Below are 23,997 nucleotides of genomic sequence, written 5' to 3'. Positions count from 1 at the left end.
TGTGGAGGCGTTTTCGGGACATGGAGTTGTCCTGGATGGTGCTTCACGGACAATTACGGGACATTGTAGATCCCCCCAGGGCCCACTGGATGGAACGTGAGAAAGTCTGGGCTATGATGTGGACCATTGACTAGGGGGTGCAGTGATGCTCAGAGATGAACTTACCAGGTGCAATGGATGTGTCATGATGATGGGAGAGAGTGTTGCTGTGGAGGGAGTGGGGGGCGGGGGCGGTGGGGTTGAATGGAACCTCATATTTTTTTAATGTAATTTTTTAAAAAAATAAATAAATAATTTAAAAAAATATATGTGCACTGAAGGCAATAGATAAGAGTCTGCTAGCAAGATGGAAGCCATCGTCTTTTTTTTTTAATTCAACACTTTAATTTTGATATAAAATTATGTAAACACTTTTCAAAAACTATCTAAAATACTCCACTGCACCACACATAAAAGGGTATCTCAGAAGCTAGAGACCATAGAGAAACTGTAAATAAGGCACAAAGTTTATTTACACTCATATTTGCAGCCCGAATGTTTTTATAATTCATATTTACAATCCTCACATAAAGTTTTCGCTTTCTGAATTATTCCTTCACATTTTCTTATATTTGGTCTAACATTCAAACATACTTCATACACACTGACTCCTCTCTATACACACCTCACAAAACTAAATAAATACTAGAGAAAAAAATGGAGATTATTTGAAGGCTTGATCTTCCATTTATTTCAAGATGACAGAAGAGTTAGTTGCTTGTGATGAAATACTACAAGAGCGAGGAATTAATAAATTGTAATTCACCTGGAAAGTTTAACTTTGTTCAAGTACCACTGAATAAAAAGAAAATAAATCTGTCAAGCAGCAATATGGCTGGCAGGCTGGTTCTATGTCTCATCTCTCTCATAGTGTTCTATTAATGTGTCTTCTTCCATGTCTCCTTGGGCTGAAAAGGGCTGAGGCTGGCTGGCAGGCAGTTGACTCCACTGCTCTGGCTCAGAGGAAAAGAGCAGGCTATGGGCTGAAGGGTTCGAGTGGTTTGCTGGAACTTCCTCTTCAGGCTGCCCTCCCTTAAGCAGGGCTTCGTCTCCACCACCGCGCCGGGGTCTTCACTGCCTGCTCCCTCTCAGGGGGCCTCCACTTTCAATCTTCCAAAGTGTCACTGCGGAGGAAGCCTCCCAGCATCTTGGATAAAAGAAATCTGAGCTTGATTTCTCAATGGAGCAGTTAGCAGAGCAAGGTATGGCTACAGTTGAGTTTGGAGGCATAAAGCTGGGAAACAGAAGCCAGAAAAAAAGTGACTTTGCTGCAAGGCAATTCTCTAGATACTTTTTACTTACCAGAAACCACTGGGGTTTATGCAAGCGTTGAAAACTTGAACCTCCTCCTTGACAATGAGCAAATCCTTGGGCTTTGTTGGAATGCATCACAGCTCTCGCAGCTATAGATGTACTATATGCTCGGAGTATATTCCAGTCCCACTGAAGACAGCTGCAAAACTCAGAAATTCACTAGCTCCCACAAGATCACCTACGTCCAGGAACAATTCTATGTAGTTTTGGTGAAGATATAAATTAAATAACTCTCCTGGCATGTGTGACGTTCCTATTACTTCCTCAGGTTCTACAAGTAATGTAACCCGTTCATACTCTGATAAATGAGGAGGAAAGCAAGAGGAGTCCAATGTTAAAGATGCTCTTTCACAATACAGCATTTTCCCCAAAGCTTTGCAGAGGAAAAGAGAAACATCTTTGCCATCAATAGCTTGGAGCTCTTGATTTTCAGAAATCCTATCAGGCTTTTTCCTTTGGATTTTGACAGAGCAGCATCTGATTTTAATGACGATATTCCTTTTTTCCTTGGCCATAAGTTGTTCATTCCTTTTAAAGAAAAAAAAAAATGGAGGCTGTTTATTGTACTTCTGATAACACCAGATCATCCTTGACAGAGCAACTCTAAAGAAGCTTTATCAGGGACAGTAATTTTTCTTCCATTCTTATTAGCTTCTATCATCACTATTCAATTAAGAAATTTCATTATAATTGTTGGTGCTTCAGAGTTGAAACTAATATGAGATAGAATAGTTTAGTTGAATTTCTTTAGGAAACAGTAGCTTTTGATTATTATCTCCACTGAGACTGTCAGAGATTATAAATATAAGAGGGAATTGACTGATCTGTACATACTTCCTTAGAATGTCATGCAATGTTTGAGCATCTCGATAAAAGTGGTTAGAAAAATCTTCAACCAGAATTATCTTCTTATCAGTTCTCAGATCATCTCCAAACATCTGTAGTTTTTTGTACTTTGTTGCTCTTAGGAGAAACTCTTTAAAAACTGCCATCTGGGATTGATAGGGAAATATATAGAAGCTTGAATTCAGGATTAGACATGTCCTTGAAATCATCTTCTTAAAAGTCTAATAAAACTGGATTAATCCACTCTTGTACTTGGATACCATGTACATTTGATTGTACTTTTAGAGTTGTCTTTCCACACCAGAGGACCTCTTGTTAATAAAACAGATCCACCCTGCTTTGGTTGCCTTTCTAAGACTTGAGTTTTTAACCAGATTTCAACGTCTTCAATTTCTTTTTATGTACAGCAAGTTCTTGCTGAGTTTCTGGTTTATAATCACCCACCCATGGTTCATTTTCAGACATATATTCCTTTGAATTTTCTAGACCAGGGGTTCTTAATTCTAGATTTCAGGAAGTCTGTGAGCTTGAAATGAAAATTCAGAAAAGCATTATTCTTGTGGGGGACATGTTGATGTGGGTGTGATATATTTATTAAACAATAAACAGTATAGTATAGACTTAGTATGATTTTTATTTTGATGTAGCATGTTCTGAGTTCAGTGGATAACTGCCTGCAAGAAGATTGGTAAGGATGGCGGAGATGGCTTTATGACACCATGGAAAAACTCTAATTTCTAAATGTCTGCTGAAAATGACCATTTGAACAGATGTTGAACTGGGAAAGTTGTAAAATACAATTTTGAATAATCCTAAAGTTTAATTTAAAGACATACCGATGTTGAGTGTCATAAAACTATCTGCAGCTACATTCTGAGGAGTCCGTAGTTTTTACCTGACTGGCAAGGGGTCCGTGGAACAAAAAAGGTCAAGAATCCCTTTACCAGAGCATAGCTTTTCTCTTTTTTAGCTAGAAATCTGCTACTTTCTAAAGTGGAAGGCACATTCTTTCTTCTATGACTTGAGTTATTCACATCTCATAATATGGCAGTAAATGTAGCAAAAACTTTTGTATTTTCTTAAAAATCAGCAAATGATGGCTCTGCCCAGTCGGTTACCTTTGTAGAAGATACATTTGGTCTAAGAGAAGTTTTTGACCTTATGAACGTTGACAGTTCCCACCCTGGTATGCAGCCTAGAGTACATTACTGATGACGCCAGGTTCCTGAAATGAGCTGTCGAAGGTGGAAGACACCTTCAAGAATATCCCTAGCAGATCCACCACTGCCCCACACACTGCTCAGGGAATACTAAACTCGGCATTAACTTGCCTAACGTAGTGCTGCGGATCAGCAGAGAGCAGCCATTAGCCAGCGTTTCCTGGGTCCCGGCTAGCGCCCTGCACCCCCGCACCGCTCAGCCCAGGGAGAGCAGGCTGGTCAGCAGGAGGGGCAGAGGGAGCCCTGGAAGGCGTCCAGACCGAGATGGACTCACAGCCTCGGCTGTGTCGGCCTTACTTTCCAGGAGCTGCACCCTCGTGGGCTGACATGTGCAGAGCCCAGGCAAGGGTTCAGAGTGAAGGGCAACCCCCCGCCCTAAGCAGGATCAGGCCTCAGGAAGTCATAGTCTTTCATAAGCTAACCACACCAGGACATTCCAGCACCCTTTCTGTATTCTATTAGAAGGATGTGACTAAGTCCAGCTAATAAGGGATGTGTACTTCCACAAGGATGTGAATACCAGGAAATGGGGATCATAGAAGGACCACGAGACAGTCCATTCACATCAAATTAGATGTTTATGAACTCTGTACGGCTGGCCAGATAAATAAATAAGGCACATGTAAGTATAAAACTGTGCCCTATTCACAAGCTGTAAAGAACCCCAAGGCAAAGGGGAATTCAAATGCCTCTGTAGGTAAGAAAATGCAACTGTTAGACCCATCATAAAGAAATTTCCATCATAAAGGTTTCTAATGGACAAAAGGACAGAGAACTGAAGAAATCTGGCCTTTCAGGGCTAAAATTATCTCTACTCAATTCCATTCCCAGATTCCCCTTGTAGGCCTTGTCAATATTTACTTGAACAGGACTCTATGGAAGATGCAAAGGTAAACAAAGTACTCTGACTTTAAGAATTTGTAATCCCATATAATTATTTACAGATACAGTTAACTGAAATGCAGAGCAGACCATGGGAAGTACAAGGCAGGAAAAAATGCTACAGGGGCACCTAGAAGGTAGGGAGTAAATCCAACTAAAGGGATTCATTAGGCAGCAGACTTGGCCCAGTGGTTAGGGCATCCATCTACCATATGGGAGGTCCACGTTTCAAACCCTGGGCCTCCTTGACCCATGTGGAGCTGGCCCATGCGTAGTGCTGATGCACGCAAGGAGTGCCCTGCCACGCAGGGGTGTCCCCCATGTAGGGGAGCCCCACGAGCAAGGAGTGCGCCCGGCAAGGAGAGCTGCCTGGCACGAAAGAAAGTGCAGCCTGCCAGGAATGGTGCCGCACACACGGAGAGCTGACACAAGATGACGCAACAAAAAGAAACACAGATTCCGCTGACAACAGAAGCAGACAAAGAAGACGCAGCAAATAGACACAGAGAACAGACAACTGGGGTCGGGCGGGGGGAAGGGGAAAGAAAGAAAGAAAGAAATCTTAAAAGAAAAAAATAAAGGGATTCATTAGACAAGTGACATGTGAGCAGTTTGAAGCTTGGTTAGAGCTAAGAGTAAGGCTACAGTATATTCCACAGGGCATAAACCAGGGAACATTAGGCTCACAAGAGCATGGAGATGAAAACTTTGTTCCATGTTCAGGGACCTATGAGTAGCCTTATACTATGAACTAACATCAGCCTGAAGGATGATGGATAGTTGGGAGCATGGGAATAAGTGAGATGATCTCTAAGATTCCCTCCTCTTCTATAATGCTAGAATTGTAGATTCAACCCAAAAGTTAGGGAATTCTTACTTACATAATCAGACATGTTTAACCTAACTCTGTGTTAAAAAGATAGATCATTTATCTAATGTTTAAGACTGCAGAAAAATTGATTCTATCGTTCACCCAAAGAAGAGCAAAGGCTTCTACATTAAGTTTGGAGGATGTCATTAATTCAACTAATATCTGTAAATGTTTGGGAAATATCAGTGAATAAAACAAACTAAAATCCCTGCTCTCTTGGAGCTTATCATGGGAGGAAGCAGTCAATTAACAATAAACATAATAGGTAAAGCATAACATAGATGGTGATATGCATGATGGGTAAACATGGAGCAGGATAAGTGGGTTTGAGACTGAAGGGCTAATGGAGAGAAACTTGCTCTTTTAAATAGAGGGGTTCGTGTAGACCTCATTGAGTGCCATTTGAGCCTACTCTTGAAGAATGTGAGGAGTTAAATGTAAGAGAGAAATCTTCTGGAAGAAAATAAGGCTTACCCAATTTTGGAGAAGAATTTATTCTCAATCTTGCAAGAAGGGGTGCACAACCAGAAAACATGGCTGGCATGCCGAACAAAGGAAAATGGCACAATTTATACTGCTAGGCCTAGCACGCAAACCTTCCTCTGTTTCTCCATAGGCTGGATACTTCAGAGGTTACAGCCTATCCAAGAGGTCTAACTCTCCCATGCTAGTCCTCCAGTTTAGGATTAACAGTCCCCCCCCCCATCACATTCCACCTGTTTGGGCTTTTACCTGTTCCTTTTGCCACATACAGAATGGAATTTAGGGCTGAATTGGTATTGACTTAGCTCTTTCTTGTATATCCTTTTTTCTGGCTATAGGACTGGCTTAAGCTGGTTTCCTTTGTTCCTGCTAACCCAGGAATGGGAGACTGAGGCAGTAGCCTGCCAGGTTACATTAATTAATATTTTCTTTCTCCTGCTTTATATTGCCTTTATGTGAAAACTAAACTGATCCCCTTCTCTTACATTAAAGACACAAAAGAATCTTCCTGGGAGAAAGAACAAGAGCCAGGTAAGGATGATATGAAATGGAGGGAACAGAGGAGGTTCTGAGATAGGGCCTTGGAAATTACTAGGGAGAGGGTGGGCATTGTAAGCCCTTCCATTTGTACTCTGCGTGGGAGCAAGAGCCACTGAAGGATTTGAGCCCTGAAGCCTTATGCTGCTATATACTATGGAAGGGCCACTCACACTGTGGTGTGGACAATAAACTATAAGACTTGGGGGTTGAATCACATCCCCCACAAAAGGCATGTTCAGGTCCCAACCCCTGGCCCTGTGGGTGAGGATAGGATCTCTTTTTTTTTTTTTTTTTTTTTAAGATTTATTTTTATTTATTTAATTCCCCTCCCCTCCCCCGGTTGTCTGTTTTCTGTGTCTTTTTGCTGCGTCTTGTTTCTTTGTCCGCTTCTGTTGTCGTCAGCGGCACGGGAAGTGTGGGTGGCGCCATTCCTCAGCAGGCTGCTCCCTCCTTCGCGCTGGGCGGCTCTCCCTATGGGTGCACTCCTTGCGCGTGGGGCTCCCCTACGCGGGGGACACCCCTGTGTAGCACGGCACTCCTTGTGCGCATCAGCACTGCGCATGGGCCGGCTCCACACGGGTCAAGGAGGCCCGGGGCTTGAACTGCGGACCTCCCATGTGGTAGACGGACGCCCTAACCACTGGGCCAAAGTCCGTTTCCCCCTTATTATATTTTATAAAGAGTTTCTCAGCATTATAATTGAGGATAGGATCTCTTGAACGTGATTCAAGTGTGGCCACACTGAACCTGGCATGGCTTTAAGCCACATGACTGAAGTCCTTTATAAGCAGAATGAAGTTCAGACAGGGAGTGAAGCCACAGCAAGCAGCCAGACGCGGCAGGTCGAGGAAAACTGGAAGAGAAAGGAGAAGGCACAGCCATGTGCATTGCCATGTGATGGGAAAGCCAATGACCAAGGATCGCAGGCAGCAGCCAGCCCCCAAAAGCCACAGCCTTCTGGGAGGAAACATCGCCCAGCTGACACCTCGATTTTAGACTTCTCCTAGCCTCAAAACCGTGAGCCAATAAATTCCTCTTGTTTAGTCAACCCATTGTATGGTATTTGTTTTAACATTTGGAACACGAAAACAGACTGAAAGATGCAAGACTGAATTTCTTTGCTATTTAACTAAAAAATAGTTTGAAATGGTTAGACAATAACCAGAGCCTCAGAAAATTGCCTGATGTGAATGGGAACTAAAAGTTGTTACCCCCAACACATCCCTCAGCAAATCCTGTCATCTGAATAAACCCAGGGTAAAATCTGGACATGAATTGACCTTGTTATCACACTCTGACTTTCCCACTGTGAGCTAAACAAGAGCTCTTAAAAAACTCCCAGCCTGTATGCAAAGCTTCAGATAACTTAAGAATATATATATAGTTCTGCTTTCCACTGTCAACTTCGAACTCTGTCCTTTAATTCATTGCTGCTTTCTCTTTTCATCCTGACCCTTCGAGATTCATAACTGAGTTGGGCCAGCTGTCTGGCTTTCTATCTCGGCTTCTTCATGAAATACCTTGCCCCATCTCTGTCAGCTTACAGGCCCGGAACAAACATTTCTCTTTCCCCTGGCAGCAAATCCCATTCATAATGAAAAGCAACCAATGATTATTGAAAATAAATGGTTAAAGAAAATAAATATGTAATTGTTTCCTATCCAAGCCCATGGACCCCTGAATTCTCTCCTTGGACACTTAGGCTCTATAGATCCTAGATTAAGTATCTCTGCACCACATGGAAGCAGATTGATTCTTGAGTATTAAGCCAAGGATATCTGGAGGTCTTTGTTATAGCATTTAGCCCATCCTGATGTGTTGTGGGAAAATGGCTTACCTATTTGTTGCTTCCTGTTATTGTATAAGATGTTCTAAGTTGCTTCCTGTTATTGTAAATTACCTTATTGTAGATGTTGCAAGTTGCTTCCTGTTATTGTACAAGATGTTCTAAGTTGCTTCCTGTTATTGTAAATTACCTTATTGTAGATGTTGCAAGTTGCTTCCTGTTATTGTATAAGATGTTCTAAGTTGCTTCCTGTTATTGTAAATTACCTTATTGTAGATGTTGCAAGTTGCTTCCTGTTATTGTACAAGATGTTCTTTAAGTTGCTTCCTGTTATTGTAAATTACCTTATTGTAGATGTTGCAAGTTGCTTCCTGTAGCCCAAAGCTGCTTGTTAAGCTTTCAAATAAATACAATGGGGAAACTAGGGTTGAGGCTCTCAGCTTCAAAAGCTGTGAAGTCCCCTGACCCCATCTTTGTTTCCTCTCTTGTGTCTTTCTTTCTGTCCTTTTTATTTCTTCAGCTGTGCATCTCCTTCCCTGAGGGACGAAACGGGGTCCCTGTTATGGGACGAGCGGGGTCCCTGTTGCAGGACGAGTGGGGTCCCATTGTGGGACGAGCGGGGTCCCTGTTAAGGGACGAGTGGGGTCCCGTTGTGGGACGAGAGGGGTCCCTGGTGTGGGGAAGAAAGCCTCGTACGGCCGCTGAGGCTTCCCTCGGGGGCTCCGAAGGCATGGAGGGCGCACGACCCAGGAAGGAGTCGCAGAGACAGGCTGATGGCACAAGTCTGGTTTATTGCGGAAGGGGATGCAGATTTATGGGATTGGGGAGTGGTGTGGCGGGTTCTGATTGGCTAGGGCAAATGCTGTTTCCATATAAGGCAATGTTCTGGCATTGGGCTAGTGATTGGCCAGTAGAGTATGTGCTAACTCTTGATAGGCTGACACTGTTACTAAGCTGATAGGTGGTTGTAAGCTGTTGCTGGGCAAACAGCGTACTAAGAGATTAGGTTTAAGGGAGGGGGGAGGGGAAGTGAGAGCTGGGCTAGGCGGGAGATAGGAAGGGGGAGGGCGGTGCCGGCTAGCCGTTAGCAGCAAAGGCCTAGTCAGGCGCGGTCACCTTGTCTAGGCCCAGTGGGCAGAGGCGGTGTCACCTCTTGCCGCACTGTTTGCCACTGAGGCAAGCCGGGTGCCCCTCCTCCCACACTTCCCTTCATGCAGACCTATTGCTCAGCTGTTCTCAGCACTGATGAATGTACTTCTTCCACTGAAAACCCTTTGGACTCCCTTCTCCAGCTTATTAACCTCAGCCTTTTACTCCAGTCCTAGTGCACTAGCTGGTGTTGGGAAATAAACGGAGAAGACATGGAATTTCAAGACCAAAGGGTAAAAATTCATAATCAGCCTTCTCTCTTTCCCTTTGCAGAGCACTACAGCCCCAGATTACCTACAACCCAAATAAAGCATGCAATTACTGGTGGTATCCAAAGCACAAAATCTTCTAGAAAGGGCCTCCTGCCTCTAAAACAGTCACACAAACCTCTTGAGTTCATAGTGCATTGATTCCTGGATCCATCTTTCTACTAAACTTGATCTATACTTGAATAAAGAGAAATGTGCCAATGCTTTTGGACTGAGAGGGAAGAGTTAAATATTGGGGCTTACAGTTCATTACCCTGTATGTAATACACTGCAACACACCAAATTAATGTCTACACTTACAATTTTCCATAATTGTAGCAGCAATCTGATATTCTAGTGTCTATTTTAAGTTGAAAATTATAGAGTCCCTAAAAAACATCTGGTGCTTATTACAAAGATCAATCTCTATTGACTGATAAGAAAATATTATTAGTACAAAATACTCTCAAAACTAATGTAATTAAAATGCAAGTGTATTAGACTTCTGGATTATAAAAAAACAAACCCTGATCAAATTCTATAAAAAAGAATGCTTATTTTAATAAAACTCCATTTTAGTTCAGCAAGTAAACTCATCAAGGGTTTCTCTTTTGAACTGTATTTATGTTTGTCCTTTCATTAATATTGTTGTTTGTTTTGGACTCTGGTTCATCTCATCCCAGTGTCTGCACTGGGAACTGACCCCATGCTGTCCAGTTCCACTAGCCCATGTAGGGATGCATGATTATTAAGTGTGGGTTGAAGGTATACATGGTACTCAGATCCTGGGAATACACAAATACACTGGAAACTGTGCCAGTCCTAGTTGACAAGTGCTATAGGTGAGCTGCCCAGAGCCCTTAAGAAGAGACTGTTGCATTGAACAGGACTCATGAAGAATGACATCAAAAGCTTTCTCCTTTCTTTCATTGTGCTGGTGATGGGAGAGGAGGTTAGAGAGGCTAGGAAAACAGGTGCATCCTCATAGGCTCTGAGGAACATGTTTTCACATGTAGAATGCTGGTTGGGTGGATATATATGGGAGAGTTATTATAAGCAGAAAACAGAATCATAAACTCTGCAGAGGCAGAAAATTATGAGACAAGTTCAAGAGCTTTTGTCATCTGGTATGGCAGGAATAACTAGCTTAGAGGATTTAGGGATGTCCTGGTTTCCCATAACACATCAAAATAGCAGTTGATCATTGTTCAATATGGGATACAAAGACATATATTGATGTTATCCATTTGTATGTTTGAACATGGACTTGTGGGGTGCAGAAAAGAAATCATACCAAAATTACTTACCTCCAAATAAGAGTTGGGTAGAACAATAAATTTCATCTCTAGTAAATAAGCAAACACAGCCAGCCCTCAGCAGAGTTGCAGAGTAAGCACGGGTATCTCTTGGGAATTGCCTGCATGTTTCTCTCTGAGCCTCTCCCACACAAATCTCCCCATACGGACCTCAGGAGTTTGGTGCCTCCATAGGCTGCTTTCTTGCCGACCAAAATCACCATTTCCCCTAAATTCTTTTCTTTTCCTCCTTCCTCCTTCCCCAACCATTGAGCGAAAATCCACTTCTCCCTACTGTAAAATCACTACATTTTGGGAATGCTTCATAAAAAGAGGTGGGCTGGAGAACAGACTGGGAGGCGAGATTGTTTGAGAACTAGTAAGAAGGATAGGGCAAAGAGGGCTTGGTGTATATCTGGTGAAGGAAAATGAATGAATCTGGAGGAGCAATAAAAGTGAAGCTTAGAGTCTCCTTTCCAACAAGCAGAGAAGGTTGTATGTAAACTCCATGGCAATTCTTAGAGCAGAGGAGCTCTAAAGACTACAAGCTTAGAGGATGTACCCAAAGTTGGTAAAAGCACATATTAAATGGTTCATTTTATCTCAGGCTCCAGAAAAATGGTTGGTGAGGCAAGAACTCCCTAGCAGATAAAACTCCTTCATTAGAGATCATCTTAAATCAACCTAAAGCACCCTTAAAGCTAGGAATATGGAGGAGTAAAAGAACAAAGAGGATTTTCCACAATAGCAATCTAAATAAATGTTAAATATTGTGTTTCTATGTTTTGGAATTACCTTACTTTCAAGATATGGGGATGGGAAATGAATACCATCTGAGTTAAATTATATTCCTTCATATTACAACTTCTAACTATAGCATGATTTTTATGAAATTCATATATTGGTCACTCTTGGTTCACTACAGGAAGAACTAATTAACCTTAATGTCAGGTTTTAGAATGTCAACTGACTACACCTAAACACAAGATTGGTGTAAGAAATCTCAGGACTTGGTCCCTTGTTTTCCTTTTTGCCTCCTTAGCCAATAACTATTCTTACCTAGTAAATAAAGAATGAAGAAGAAAAAAAAATCCCCTGACTCCATCCTGTTATTTACATCAACAAAAAAAGGCTTTGTTTGCAACTTTCTCCAGAACATTGTAAAATGTTTCCAACTTTCCCAGAAAAGACATATGAGATTTCTTGGTCAATTTTTCAAAACAAAACAATTTAACAACAACAGCAAAAATCCCTCCAAGCTTGAAACTGTTATTAAGATGTCATTTAAGGTCTTTCACAAAAGCTTTCCTTTTCCCAACTCTGCATTACATTTCTGGAATTGACGTAAAGAAGTTGTCTTTTTGCTTTTCATTTGCCAAGCTAAATTTTCAAAAGGTGCCATCTGGGGAAACGGCCTTTGGCCCAGTGGTTAGGGCGTCCGTCTACCACATGGGAGGCCCGCGGTTCAAGCCCCGGGCCTCCTTGACCCGTGTGGAGCTGGCCCATGCGCAGTGCTGATGCGCGCAAGGAGTGCCGCGCCACGCAGGGTGTCCCCCGCGTAGGGGAGCCCCAAGCGCAAGGAGTGCACCCATAAGGAGAGCCGCCCAGTGCGAAGGAGGGAGCAGCCTGCCCAGGAATGGCGCCGCCCACACTTCCCGTGCCGCTGACGACAACAGAAGCAGACAAAGAAACAAGAAACAAGACGCAGCAAAAAGACACAGAAAACAGACAACCAGGGAAGGGGAGGGGAATTAAATAAATAAATAAAAAATAAATCTTTAAAAAAAAAAAAAAAAAGGTGCCATCTTTTGGTCTGATTTTTGAAACATACATAGCTTTCCAATTTCAGAATGCTTCTAGAATCTTAACAGTTAGTGGCCCTACACTCACAGGAAAATATTTACTTTTCACTTCCAGCCACCTGGGTGGCATTAAATGTCTCAGTCTTCTGTGAATCTAACCCAAGCTTCTTGGAAGGCACTCACTGGAAATGCCTTCCAATGGGATGAATTGTTTTTAAAGTGTAATGACTGCAGACTTGAAGGCAGCTTTTAAGCGTCAACATTACACCGTACAAATACGTTTAGTCTCTACGCGGGGGACAAGTTGCTGCCCCAAAGTGATCTTTCCTGCCAACGGAACCTGAGGTTCACAAGCCGTGTACTTTCCAGGCTTTCATACATATTCAAAACAGCATTTATCCTGGAACCTGCAAATTATTCCAACACGGAATATTTTAATGTCCCTTATTTATTTGAGTCATTAAATAATTTATCATATCAAATTGTAAAGTCCTGTTTTGTTCCTCTGAATGAAAGTTAAAGTCTATCAATGAGTGCTAATACCAATCACAACAAACTAGCTAGTGTCAGATAAATTCCCCAGAAGATAAAAATTATGGAACGGAGGGTACAGGAATGGGAAATGTTCTAAAGTACTGAAGAACAGCCAAATCAGAAAAAAAAAAAAATTAGAATGTATATGAACCTTGAAAGAAGGTATGCAAACTAGGTGAACTCCATATTTACCCAGCATTTCCTCTAAGGGAAATTTCCAATGATTTCCAGCACTGAAAATAGAGTCCAAGCAGGAAGTAAGAGTCTACTGAATTTAGGATATAGAAATGATAATTCAAAGCTTTCACAATGGCTAGAATTTAATCCTGGAGAGGAAGGAGCCACAGAAGGTGAACCTCCAAAACTTTACACAAATCCCCCTCAAATAGTGAGCTAATCCCTGAACTGTATGTATGAAGAGTGAAACTCAAAGAAACCTAATGGAAAGCAGCAGCAGGTAGGATAAAGAGCTGACAGAGATTTCAGCAGCTACCCTATACTTGCAAAGATGGCCAGTTAGAGGGATTTATGAATATCTTGAAAATCCGGTTGAAAACCAGAAAATCAAAGCTAAAGTAGACAAGCCTTAAAAGGCTCACAATCGAGGAGGAACTGCTGATTGTCTCTCTGTTGCCAAAAGAAAATGTAACCCTCTTTGAAGGAAAACATATTCCATAACTCCAATGGGTTAATGATTTTAAAAAGGATCAGTTGCCCATAAACTAAGAGACAAAGTGGACAAAAGAACCAGAACCACAGAGTTATCAAACAAGGACTTTAATAACCATCCTGAATTGTTAAAGAAAATGTAAGCTAGATAAAAGAAACAGAGATGGGGAATTATACAAAGAATTTGAATTGATTTTTAAATAGAATCAAATGGACATTTTATAGATGAAAATTATAATATCTCAAATTCCTAATCCATTGCATAGGTTTAATAACAAATTAGACACAGCAGAAAACAGAATTAGTGATTTCAAAGACAAGCCACCAGAAAAGTCCAAACTAGAGCACAAAGAGAAAAAATAAAGGAAAGATAGAACAGTACACAAGAAATATATGAGATAGAGTCAAATGGTCTAACATACATATAATTGGAATCCCAGGAGAAGAGATACCAAATAGGGCAAAAGGTATTTGAGGAAAGACAGGCAGAGAGTTTTCCCAAACTGGTGAAAATATCAAGCCATACATTCAAAACCCTCAAGAATCCAAACCAGCATAAGTACAATGAGAACACATCTAGGTAGTGATAAAAATTTAATACCTAAATTTTATTATTACAAACATATCTATTATAAATAGTCTTTATGTGTATTTGTATACAAATGTGAGTATTTTATTAGTAGGGAAAAGATACAATGGTTAATAAATGGTGCTGGAAAATTGCCTGGAAGAGTTACAATTCCAAAAGTCTTTGGAAAAGTAACTATAGACCTCTCCTTCACATTTTTCTAAATAAAATCCCCAGGTTCATTACCAAGCAATATACACAAACTTACACATGCATTATAAAAATATTAAAAGAAAATATAACATTTTTGTCATCTTTTAAATATACTCAGCAATTCTCTCCTTAGTCTGGCCCAGTCCTGGGTTGACTCTAGTTTCAGCAAAAGACATATAGGATGCCTCCTGATTATCAATGTTGAATTAATCCTGGTGTTATCCAAAAAAATTTTGAATGGGTAATGTGCTTACTTTTTCATCCTTTTTGGAAGTTAGTAGACTAACTTCAGGCTAATGCCATTGGACCTTTTATTACTGGAATACCTGTGCTTAATGAGACAATCCCCAACCTCTCTGGGTGGCACTTACCTAGGATCATCACTTTGTTGTACTCTTGGTTTTTTAATTGTTGTTTTTTTAATTTCTTTATCTTTTAAAACAAAGACAGAACCACCTAAAGCTCCCAAATATCTGAGGGATAGTTACCTAAAAAAAAAATCTGTCCAACTACTGAATTAAATACTGAGTACAAAATTTTGGCATAAAATTAAAATTCAAATAAAAAATATTCAATTAACTTAGAAAATTGGTCTATCTCCCTTCCTTATCTCCCACTTTACAAGCTAGTATGTAGTGTGTGCAGGAAAAGGTAATTGTTTTACATTTTAGCTTAGCAGATTCAACTCTCTTAAGGAGAAAAACATTTTTGGATAACATGAACAAACCAACTATTTATTCTTTCTGTCTTTTTATTTTTAAATTTAAGAGAGTTATATATTGAAATAAATTAACTCTTTTTACAGTTAATCCCTTATTAAAGATTTTTGTTTATCTTTGGGAACATAGATTAAACTGTCCCTTGATACACTTGCCATAAAAATGTGTAAGTTTTCAAAGAATCACAGTTTCCTCTGTTCATAAATGCCAGTAAAATTAAATAACAAAAATAATTTTTGGTTTTTTAAAGTTAAGGGAGTTTATGCTCTTTCTTATTGAGAGAAAAAGAGATATGTGTTCAAATTGCCTTGAATAACTGTGTGAGGAGGAAGGGGCTATTTTTGGATGGGTCCACAGAGACCTTGAAAAATGTTGGGGGCAACATATTTCTCCCCATTCCTTATGTCTCCTTCCGTCTGGAAGGATTCAATTAGTTTAACTTCTGTTCTTTTTTCTCATTCAATACCAATAGTGGCCAAAGGCTACTCTGATTGGAAAATTTGGGAAGAAAAACCTGGTCGTGTTTGACTGGACCCATACCCATATTTCATATGAAACAGTTTTTCTTTGCTCCTCCATGCCATACATCTTGCTTCCCCACATACTGAGACCTATTAAGATTAAAAAAAAAAAAATTGTAATTCTGAAATAATTTCAAACTTAAAGGACAGTTACAAAAACAATAATAACCCATACAGAGAACTTCAACATACCCTCCCCCTGATACCCAGAGCCACCAACTTTTTATATTTTGCCACATTTGCCATATCATTCTATCTATTCATCTTTCTGTTTTCTAAACATTTGAGAGTAGGTTGTGTGCACCATGTTCCTTGAACACTTAATACTTCTAAATACATTTCCTGAAAACTGGGATATTCACTTAAGTAACCACCTTAAATACAGTTTCCAAGTTCAAGAAATTTAACATTGCTATAAAGATTACAGGGTATACTCCAATTTTTTCATATGTCCCAATAATGTCCTTTTGGGTCTTTTCTCCTCCATTATTAGATCCAGTCCAAGAGCATGTATTGCCCTTGATAGTCACTTTAATCTCTCCCTTTTTTAAAAACTGTGGAAACGCATAAACCTCAGCCACTCCCAAACACACAAATTCAGTGGGATTAATCACTCACAAAGCTGTGCTCCTCACCACCACCCATTACCAGAACTTTGCATCACTCCAGACAGGAACTCTGCACCCATGTGCATTAAATTCCTCCTCTCCTTCCTCCCCCACCCCAGCAACCTGTACCCTACTTTCTGGCTCTATGAACTTGCACACTCCATCCCTATATCTGTCCCTCTGACTGATTATGTCACTCAACATAATGACTTCAAGTTTCATCTATGTAGCAGCATCATAACCTGACTCCTCTGTAGGGATGAACAATATTCCACTGTATAGGAAGCGAATGTGTCTCCAGCAGTTGGGTGCCCACCTACTGCATAGGCTGGAGCAGTGAGCTAAGGCAACAAGATAACACAACAAAGAGACACAACAAGGAAACACAATAAGAAACACAACAATCAGGGAACAGAGGTGGCTCAAGTGATTGGGCACCTCCCTCCCATATGGGAGGTCCCAAGTTCAGTTCCTGGTGCCTCCTAAAAAGAATATGCACGTGTGTGGGGGGGGGATGAATAAATAAAAATAAATCTTTAAAAATATATATATTCTACTGTATGTAAACACTACATTCACCTGCTGATGGGCTTTTGGGCTGTGAGGCCTATTATGAATGGGTGGGTAAGTCTATTTAATTCAGGGGATCTTACTGGGTCCATTTGTCTGTCTCTCCCTAAGCTATAGTCCCTATCTTTTATCAGCAATAAAGGTGTTATTTTGGTCTCCTTTGGCTTCTCTGATCTTGTTCCTAAATTTGTTCAGTAATAAGGCAGGGAAAAGGTGTGCTATTTATTAGGATTTCTTCCGTGGAGTTCCAAAAAGAGTATACAGAAGAATTTTCTGCAGACACAAAAAGTCTTCCCCTTGTATAATAAACTCTAGTGCCCCAGAAGCTATTGACATGACGTAAATAGCTTGTCATTGCTCCTAAAAGGCACAAGATTCTCCCTTCTGCTTCTCTTTCATGTCTTCATTTTATTGCTTTAATTTCTTCATACTGCTATTGCCTTTTTCTATATGCCTCACATACAAAACTTCCTAGGAGCATCTTTTATTGAAACAATTTTTCTGTATCCAATGTGGAGTGACCTCTCTAGCTAAAGGTCTAGTATCAAACTTCTGTCAGAGGTCACTGGCCTCTCTTATGTTCAGATTATAAATGTTTTCCTTTAGCAAAGGTGCTGATTATGCTCCAATGAACTATAACCAGAGTGAAAGAGTTGCATAGGAAACCACATAGACTCATCCTACACGAACATGCTTGAAGAGAATAATAGGTATGTAAGAGACTTTCATGGATTTCCCAATGCAAAATTACAATATATTACATTAGCTTAACAAATTGCATCATAATGTTGAAAAGTTTTCCTAATACTAATAAAACTTGCATCCTATTCTATGCTCTAAAGATTTGGTTCTTAAAATTCAAATAAGTGCATAAAAATTGAAAACTGACTATACATTGTATCTTCATTTCCCAAAGAATAAATAATTATTTGGCATTGATGCATCATTTCAACATTACTTTGTTCAGTACAAAGAGATATAGTGTCAGTTAAATATACAAGATTTTTCTCTATATTTAGCAATATTTATGATTTCAACATGATAAAAACAGGTATACTTTATAGCCTATGTCATAATGATCTCATCATTATAGTATTTATTTCTGCATTAACTCTTAATTCTTCATGCCTAAACTTATTTTTATGTGAAATTTTTTCTTTGTAAACTATCATTTCTTCTGGGTTTATTCTGCTATAAGTGAAAGAATTGCCGAGGCTTATTTTCAAAAGACTTCTTGGATGGAGCAGATGGAGCTCAGTGGTTGAGCATCTGCTTTGCATGTACAAGGTCTCAGGTTTAATCCCTAGTACCACCTTTTTTTAAAAAAGGCTTCTTGTGAAGAGGTATTTCAATAATTTCCATGTGTTTGTGTCTACTAGCTAAAAAACTTAGTTGCCAACAGAATTTTTATATGGTTCAATATTAATGAATATTCTAACTGAATATTAACTTCAACGTCCTTCTACTTTATTCTTTCCTTCTATGAATCTAGACAGCTAAAGACTCCCTTGCAGCTAGAGCCAGTCGTGTGATTCAGTTCTAACCAATGAGATATACCCAGAAGTCTGCTGGTGCTGCCTTCCTCCCTTCTCCCTTGTTCCTTCCTGGAATGACGTGATGCCTGGGGTCCTGCAGTCATTTCTAAGGACAGGGAGAGAGAAGGAGTCTGTTCCTTCATGTCATTATTGAGCCACAATACCAGCCAAGGACTGTTTACTCCTCTATTTCCAGTAATGTGGAACTAATATACTCCTTTCTGTCTGAGCCACTGTTTCTTTAGGTTTCCTGGTACTTGAAGCTGAACACAACACTTATTGCTGTATCCTTTTGCTGGCATTCTGGTCAGTTTCTCAAAGTCATCTAATTGACAAAAATGCATGCTGGGTATTAGTCAGGGTAGGCTGGCTACTACATCATATCATTGCAAATCTCATTGGCTTAACAAAATTAACTTTATGACACATTCATATCACAGTCTTTTTAGGTGTTTGGAAAGTGACCTTCTAAGCAGTGGTTCAGAAATGAGGCTTTTTCCATTTTGTCCTTTAAATGTTCTGCATTGGATTAAGAACACAGGAAAAGAGAGTGCAAGGAAAGTGTTCAGAGATGTTTTAAGGGCCAGGATAAGACATGTGTACACCACTTCCTGTCATATTCCATTGACTAATACCTAAGCCTACAACCAACCTAATCAAATAGAGGGGAAATTGGAGAATAGTTTAGCTATGTATCCAGCAGGACAATGAAATGGGTCTGATGAACATAAAGCATTGTCTCCTATGGATTATAGACTCATAAAATGCTAGATCAGGGAATGACAAACTATGGCCCATAGGCCAAATCACTGTATATTTTTGTAAATTAAGTTTATTAGAGCACAGCCACACTTACTTATCTACATATTGTCTATGCAGCTCTCACACTACAATCGCAGAGTTAACCCCATTGTAAGAGAGACCAAATCTCCCACAAAGCCTAAGATATTTACTACCTGGTACTTTACAAAAAAGATTTACCAATCCCTGGTGTAGAGTGATACATAACTTTAAACAGTATTTTTTGCTCCTCTTGTTTCTGGCAGAGCTTTTATAGAAAAAAATTGCTTAAATTATAAGTCTTATTCTCCAGTTTATTGGACTTGCACAGGTCGGCTAACAGGGAGGTGAAGATGGTCAACCACCACACCAGGGAGCTGAGAATGCCTACAACTCAAAGCAGGAGAATTGAATCCATCAACCATGTGGGATCTAAGTCCCCTCTCGATATAGAGGTGGAGTGGACATCACCAACCCAGGGTCCACAGGAGGGAGGAATAAAATATGGATTAGAGTGAACTTACTGGTATTCTACTATAGAACTACTGTGACTCTAGCAATGGAAGAAATTGTATCAATGATGTGGAGACAGTGGCCATGGTAGTTGCTGAGGGCAGGGAGAGGGAAGAAGAGATGTGATGTGGGGGCATTTTTGGGACTTGGAGTTGTCCTAAAAGATAACGCAGGGACAGATGTTGGACATTAAGTATATATCCTGCCATAACTCACTGAATGGACTGGGGGAGAGTGTAAACTACAATGTAAACTATAATCTGTGCAGTGCAGCAGTGCTCCTAAATGTATTCACCAAATGCAATGAATGTGCCACAATGATGAAAGAGGTTGTTGATGTGGGAGGAGTGGGGGGGTGGGGATGGGGTATGTGAGAACCTCTTATATTTTTTAATGTAACATTTTCTGTGATCTATGTATTTTTTTTTTTAAAAGACAATTTAATTAAAAAAAGAAACAAATGCAGAACATAATAAAATTATGTCTTCATTGAAATAAAATGAGTTTACAATTAGTCATTTAAAGTTTTTAGCTGTTTTGGGGGCTTGCAGGGCGAGAGGTGTCCGGATGTTGATTTGGTGAGACAGTGACAGAGGAGATTCTTGTGAGAGGTGGAATTTTGGGTTTCTGACACAGAGGTCAGAAGTCATGGACAGGACCCTTCCTCCTAAGGCTGGCGGCTCGGCGGAGCGATCCCTGAACGCTTTGTTGTGCTGCGGTGCTCCCAAACCCTGAGCGGGTTGTTTCAGGGGCTAGCAGGGCAGGAGGTGTCTGAATGTCAATTTGGTGAGACAGTGACAGAAGAGATTCTTATGAGAGGTGGAATTTTGGGTTTCTGACATGGAGGTCAGAAGTCATGGGTGGGACCACTCCTCCTAGGGCTGGCAGTTCGGCCATGGCAATCCCTAAAGGCTTTGTTGTGCTGTGGTGCTCCCAGGCCCCGTGTTAACTGGATGCGTGGTTCCCAGGTCTGTGTCCCCTAAACCCTGGTGACCCATGCTCCAGAGACTCACACACCTTGCGTCTGCAATATCTCGGACTTCCCATCCCTGAATACACTGTGTGCTGAGGTCCGTCTGAGGTCCTTGATTACCCAAGACCTCAGAGTTTTGTGTTGTTGTTGTTGTTTTCTCTCTCCTTGAGCTTGGAGGAATGTACCAGCTAACTTGGGGAGATCTGGGAAGAAAGAAGAGGTGAAAGTGCTGAGAAAGCCCAATTTACCTAAATGTCCTGGGATAGGAAACTTGGTCTGGGAGAAGGTGGAGTCAGAGAATCAATTAGACCTCTCCTAGCACACCTAAGGGGGAGGGACTGTAGGAGGTGCTATCCAAGCTTCCAATAATATATTTGGGGTTTCTGGTGAGGTGTAGGTGCTCTCACGCTGGAAATAAAGAGTCATAGTCTTCTGTGTTGAGTTGGTTCAACAAGGACCTACTTGAATCTCCTACTGGACCTCTCAGGCAGCTTTCCCACTGCCCTGGGAGAGAGAGAAGTGAGGAAAGGAGAAAGGGGGAAGGTCAGATCCCTAAATGTATTATTTAACTGCAAAGAGGATTCCAAGCTTGAAACATTGGTTCTTTTTTTTTTTTTGGTCGTGGTTGCTAATATTGCATTGTCTCCTGTTTTATCCCCCAAGGTCCTTTTTCATTTATTTAGTTTTTTTTCTCTTTTCTTTTTCTTGCTTGTCACCCCCCCCCCTTTTCTCTTTTTTTTTCCTTTTCTCTCTTTTTCTTCTTTTAAAATTTTATTTTCTTTGTACAATAGGTGCTGCAGGGAGCGCTTCACACTTGCTGTGTTTCCTCATCCTCCATTTCCTCTTTTCTGTATGTATTGATTTTGGCCACCTACACTAACCCCTTTCCCCCACATCTTTCTATCCTCCATCATCTACTGTTTCTCTTACATTCTACCTTCCTTTCTTTGGCCCCCAAATTGTCTGACTTTTTAATTCTAATACTTTTGTTCTGTTTTCTGTCTTTTATCCACTCTTTTTTTTTAAAGATTTATTTATTTATTTATTTATTTCTCACCCCCTTCCCCCCCGGCCCCCCACCCCGGTTGTCTGTTCTCTGTGTCCATTCACTGTGTCTTCTTCTTTGTCCACTTCTGTAGTTGTCAACTGCATGGGAATCTGTGTTTCTTTTTGTTGCATCATCTTGTTGTGTCAGCTCTTTGTGTGGGTGGCTCCATTCTTGGGCAGGCTGCACTTTCTTTCATGCTGGGCGGCTCTCCCTTATGGGGTGCACTCTTTGCATGTGGGGCTCCCCTATGCGGGGGACACCCCTGCGTGGCACAGCACTCCTTGCGCGCATCCTCACTGTGCATGGGCCAGCTCCACATGGGTCAAGGAGGCCCAGGGTTTGAACTGCAGACCTCCCATGTGGTAGACGGATGCCCTAACCACTGGGCCAAGTCCACTTCCCCCACAGGGCCAAGACTGCTTCCCTATCCACTCTGGATATTATTGTCTTTCTTTTCTCTTTCCCTCTCCATGAAAACACTGGCCTTTTAATTCATACTATATTCCTCCCCATATTCAGTTGACTGTCTCATTATAGGTACTCTACTTACTGCTATAACACTACACAACTTACATGCGTCTAATATCCATTCTCCTAGAGCTCATATTGTTGTTCTGTTAACATTTATTACCAATACCACTTCATACATTTTCTTTTCTTACTCATTTTGCTTTCCTTGGCCCTAATATTTTCCTTGAAAGTGAACTTAGCCAGCAACAAGAAAATAGAGTAAGAAGAACAAAGTGACAAAGAGAAGATGTAACACTTATGCATGAACAACAACTAATTAATCCCCAAGACTAGACAAAGAAGCTAAACCCATCAAGATAAAATGATGACCAGACAGCAACAAAAATCTACAAACCAAACCAATAATCAGGAAAATATGGCTGGATCCAATGAACAAACTAAAAACCAGGAAGGGGAGCAGAACATTGGACAAGTAATTAAAGATCTCAAAACATATACTAGAGACCTACTTAATGTAGTAAAGGAAGAGATTAACAATATGAAGAAAACACTTGGAGAGGAAATTGCAGACATATGCAAAAAGATAACAGATATGATGGTGATAAACACCACAGTTCAAGAAATAAAAAATATACTCTCAGTAAATAGCATCAGATTAGAAGAGGCAGAGAAGAGAATTAGCAACTTGGAAGACAGTACATCTGAAATCAAACAGATAGTAGAACTGATCGATAAAAAGATAGAAAAAATCCAGCTAGGACTTAGGGACCTGAATGACAATGCAAAATGCACAAACATTCATACTATAGGCATCCCAGAAGGAGAAGAGAAGGGAAAGGTGACAGAAGGGATGTTGGAGGAAATAATGGCTAAAAACTTCCCAAATCTACTGAGGGAGATGGATGTACATGTCCAGGAAGCAAAACGCACCCAAACCTATAAATCCCAACAGGCCAACCCCAAGACATCTACTTGTCAAATTATCCAATGCTCAAGACAAAGAGAAAATTCTAAAAGCAGCAAGAGAAAAGAGAATCATCACATACAAGGGAGGCTCCAGAAGATTAAGTGCTGATTTCTCATCTGAAACCATGGAGGCAAGAAGGAAGTGGTATGATATAGTCAAGGTACTAAAAGAAAAAAATTTCCAACCAAGAATACTCTATCCAGCTAAACTAGCATTCAAAAATGATGAAGATTTCAAAACATTCACAGATAAACAGAAATTAAAAGAGTATGCCAACAAGAACCCTGCCCTTCAAGAAATACTAAAGGGAGTTCTGCAGGAAGAAAGAAAAAAACAAGAGAGGCAGAGTTGGAGGAGAGTGTAAGAGGAACAAAAAAAGACAAAAAGAGAAGGAAAAAAACAAACAAAATATGACAAACACAAGTACAAACAAAATATGGCTAACATCAATAATTCCTTGAAAGTAATAACACTGAATGTCAATGGATTAAACTCACCGGTCAAAAGATTCAGACTGGAAGATTGGATAAGGAAATATGACCCATTCATATGCTGTCTACAAGAAACACATCTTAGACCCAGGGAGGTTGAAAGTGAATGGCTGGAAAACAATCTTACAAGCAAACGATAACAAAAAAAGGCAGGAGCAGCTATATTAATATCAGACAAAATAGACTTTAAATGTGAAACAATTGTGAGACAAAGATGGATACTATATATTAGTGAAAAGGATAATCTTTCAAGAAGAATGAACAGTCATAAATATTTATGCTTCTAACAAGGGTGCCTCCAAGGAATACTGGAAAAACTAAGTGAAAGAATAGATGCCTCTA

The 23,997-nt window shown here is 40.4% G+C and overlaps 1 long non-coding RNA gene and 1 pseudogene across 1 annotated transcript in view; both read right to left on the bottom strand.

The window, feature by feature from the left end:
* The window catches only part of LOC139437268 (uncharacterized), a 96,289-nt gene that overhangs the window by 37,647 nt on the left and 34,645 nt on the right, over nucleotides 1-23,997 (bottom strand). The gene's annotated exons all lie outside the window — the stretch shown is intronic.
* LOC101429180 (cell cycle checkpoint protein RAD17 pseudogene) lies at nucleotides 889-5,716 on the bottom strand (annotated as a pseudogene).

Source organism: Dasypus novemcinctus, chromosome 21 (genome assembly GCF_030445035.2).
Source record: "Dasypus novemcinctus isolate mDasNov1 chromosome 21, mDasNov1.1.hap2, whole genome shotgun sequence".
Lineage (NCBI taxonomy): Eukaryota > Metazoa > Chordata > Mammalia > Cingulata > Dasypodidae > Dasypus > Dasypus novemcinctus.
This window is presented reverse-complemented; position numbering and strand designations above follow the sequence as displayed.